Source organism: Octopus bimaculoides, chromosome 16 (assembly GCF_001194135.2).
Source record: "Octopus bimaculoides isolate UCB-OBI-ISO-001 chromosome 16, ASM119413v2, whole genome shotgun sequence".
Lineage (NCBI taxonomy): Eukaryota > Metazoa > Mollusca > Cephalopoda > Octopoda > Octopodidae > Octopus > Octopus bimaculoides.
In genome coordinates, this window is record NC_068996.1 from 3,572,978 (window position 1) to 3,577,195 (window position 4,218).

Here is a 4,218-nt window from a genome sequence, read left to right on the forward strand (position 1 = left end):
GAGAGCTTCCTTTGTTTCTTATTTGTCGAATTTCTCTTTTATCTATTTATTATTCTACTTATACATTCTGAACGGTTTTTGTTTTTCTTTTCGTTCTATGGTGACAGCTGGTGGTGTGGGACAGGGGTGTGGGTGACAGGTGATGTTTTAACTATTTATTTTTTCTAACCTTTTTTGTAGTTATATGTTTATGTTTGTTGTTATGCTTTTTAGTGTTTTCTATTCCGTTTGTTTTTCCATCTCTTACGGCAAACAAATAAACGTGGCGAAATGGTGGTGGCGATGGTGGTTGAAGAAAAGGGTATGAATTGTATACTGAAAAAGAATACTGTTAATTGACTCCAGTTCTTCACATCGACTTTCAATGTTATTTATTTAAAACTTGCTATTAGTTTCTCTTGGAATGTCTTTTTTAGCAATACATCAAACTGCTTTCTATTGTCTGTAATAACGAGTGCTCAGAAACACTGCCAGCTGCTATTCGAATTCCTCTGTGATTGATCGCTCCACATTTGAGCCCGTACAAACGAAATCATCGCTGACTAATGGCTTGGAATATGACACGTATTTGCTTTACTGACATTTTTACCCGTCTCTGTTCGTGTGGCGGAGTTCAATACTTGTCAGATCAAATTTCATTTCGTAGGTTTTCTATCCGATTTTTAAGAATCTGTGTAACAGTATTTGCTTATCTGTTTTGCTCTAAATTCTTATGCTGTTAGTCCTGGTCGTGTATGACTCTTCAAGGAAGATATGACCGTTATGTCTTTCTTTCAGATATAGTGTATCTAAGATTATATTAACCATTAGGTCATTCCTATTTTTAAAGCACGAAGTGTGATTTAAAGTGGGGTTTTGATGCAATATTTTGCAGATCGTTCGCTCTAAATGCCACCCCTACTCTATAGCTCTAGAATATTTTTACAAACCGAATTTCGGGAACACTTGTTTTATTGTTAACTATGTTTCTACTCATAGCCTAGTTACAACTGCTTCAGTATGCATATAACGAAGAAAAACCTTCCTAACGAGATGAGGCATTTAATGGATGTTTCGAATAAATTTGTATTTGTATTTGTAAAAGATTATGCAATACTGAATGGGAAGAAGCAAAAACTTAAACAGGAACTAATATAGAAAGGAGACACACATGCATAGACACACGCATGCGTGCACACAGACACACACACACACACACACACATGTATATATGCCTATACACAGACGGATATGCACTCAGACACGCACACTCACGGAAGTACATATTCTGTAGAGTAGTTTGTTTGTTTGTTTTTAATAAGGATATGAACTTTGAAAGCGTTTGCCGAATGATGAAGATACTGACGAACACTGTGAGCCTACAATCTTGGATTTCCTCCGGCGTTGTGCGCTCTCCGGAAGAGTTCATGGAAGCAGACCGATCTTAAGTATAGCTAAAAGAGGGGGATAGGAAGGGAAACTCTCATAACCACAAAGGATAATATTAATGCCTGACTAACCTTACATGAGTTTAATCTGTTTACGTACATATTATAACAATTAGCCCTATAGCGGTCGAAGGATTCTCGTGACAAATAGACAAGGTGCACTTTTGGATTCTTATATTATACAAGGGGGAGACATCTTTTTACTTCACCACATGGTTTGTACCAAATTTGTCTCGTTATAGTACTTGTAGCTAATCATGGTTCTACATCCCGAAAGAGCAACGGTTTATTGAATACATTTGTGAAATAATGTACTTATACTCACTTCAGATTTTGCATTTTGACAATTTTTTAACAGAATTTCCAAATTCGACTTACAACGAGACACTAAGGATTCGCAATGTTTGCTGGTGTATCAGTAGCAGAATCATATGATCTTAACTATTTTGCTCATAGGTTTTCCATTTCGGAAACATTAAGTTTAATAATCATGCGGTTATTCGTAAGGTTCATTAAGAGTCTGAACATGGATAATGTTCATCATACCAAAGTCTCGTTTAGCTTTCAATGAGTCAAATGGGATTCGATAAAATGATTCATTTCTGACAAAAATGTCGCTCGCCACTCTGTAGAAATTTGCTGTATGATTCGAATGTTTATGGAAAATAGCAGTTTATAATGTTTATAAACACTGAATTTACCTCAGCAAATACCCGAGTTGCATAAATATTCTAAGGTATGCATTTCGAAAATTATATTCGGAACTGACCTAGCGTTGTCTCGTTGTAACTTTATACATTCATGGGAAGATGTTAGCGTGAATAACTTTTCTTTCCTATTGCTTATAATACTGAAGAAAATTTAATTTGAAGACAAATTTCTGAAAAACTTCCCTTCAAAAATTCAGAGATAATATGCTTAGTCCGGTTCAGGGTAAAACGTGTAATTAAAGGTATCATAACAAGTGCTATCTTGTCCTTGAAAGGCAAATTGTGAACTTCATCCGTCTACTGGTTTAACGCCATCGTTTCATCATTAGATGCCTTGAATGGATTCCACTCTGTTGCACGTATTCAAGCGAAGCCAGGTCTCCGGACTGAGGATAACATTTCTTCATCAGCTCAGAAGGGCATAAGCACTGACCTTTGTCCCATTACTGTGATATAAAATTCTGGACTTCATTACTTTATATTTCTTTTCATAATACACAGAAATAAGTTTAGAAGGTGACTGAAACAATACTTCTTCATTCTAACCATCGATTATTTACTTACTGTCACACCGACATTATTAATTTGCATGAGGATGACATAACCCTTCTTTCCCCATAACTTGCCCCTGTCATGCGTTATCTACTCGCAACCTGGATGCTAATACGTACGTAGGTATGTGAGTGTGTGTATGGATGGATGGATGGATGGATGGATGCAGAATTCCACAAATAACAAATATCATATTTCTCCTATCCCTATGTGTTAGGCCATTATACAAAACTCGTGGAAAATGAATAATTCCAGCTTCTTCCTTTTTTTAATTTTCGCATGAAACTCCAGTGTGTCAGAAATTCAAAAGTTTGATGTCATCTCCGTTGATTTTTGTTTTTAGATCCGTTTAAAAATTAATACTTTTAAATGTCGTCACGTAAGAGAATTCCAAAATATCTAACCTTATTTGATGTTTCAAACATGTACTTTTCCACTGACACATTTGATCTATACGCTTGACCTGCCTCGATATTTTCACTTTAACTAATGTTTACTTTTAAACTTGCAATTTTGTCTATTGTGTCTTTGACATTTGATTACTAGCCAAAACAATATCATCAGCTTAACCTAAATCTACAAAATCTTATCACGAGAGAGAATTATCTGAACTGCAAACGAGAAAGGCGATAGAACATCTGATTACAAAGTTATTTGAAAGATGAACGTCTATTTATTCAACAGCTAGTTTCGTGATGTGTTGTATCGAGTAGCTTTTCCTATTTCTTTGATAGTCCATAGTAATATAAGTACGAAGCTGTTACTTTATATACGCTACCAAACATTTTTTCACAATTAACAAAAGGTCTGTTTAATTGAGGACGCTAAAATATCACAATAGCCCGAAACCTGGATAATGTCCATATCAAATTGTATCCTATTCGAGATAAACTGAAGACATTCAATACTATACGGCCCAGAGTTATTAACCCGTCGGTTGCTACGCGTTCCGAGATAACTCTTTCTTCTTTTATTTTTTCGTATCCTAATCTTCCAATCTTCAGAAGTCTACTGGATATTACGAAACAGCTTCAATAATATGCTTATCATTTCTCAACATTTCTCCTGCAAATTCATCTAATCCAGATGCTTTTCCATTTTATAGGTGTGTAAGGATTCTTGCCATTGTTTTAAAGATATGTCATCTACAGCGATTTGCAGCTTCACGTGTAAGTCAAGGCATATCAGAGCAATTCTTCCATCTCTATTAGAATGCTTTTCTTATCTCTATTAGAATGCTTTTTAAAATTTTACCAGTATGTTTGTATCATATGTTATAAGTTTTCTCTCACAGGTAAAATTCTTGATCGCTTTACTTTGACTGTAATCTCATTTATCATTTAATGATAAATGAGATTGCAGGTAAGGTGTTGTCTCCATCCTTTGACTATCAGTTTCCTAGGCTTTCACACCCAAGAACTTCTTTCTTTTCTTAAACAACTTATATATACGTGTGTGTGTGTATGTGTGTGTGTGTGTGTGTGTGTGTGTGTGTGTGTGTGTGTGTGTGTGTGTGTGTGTGTGTGTGT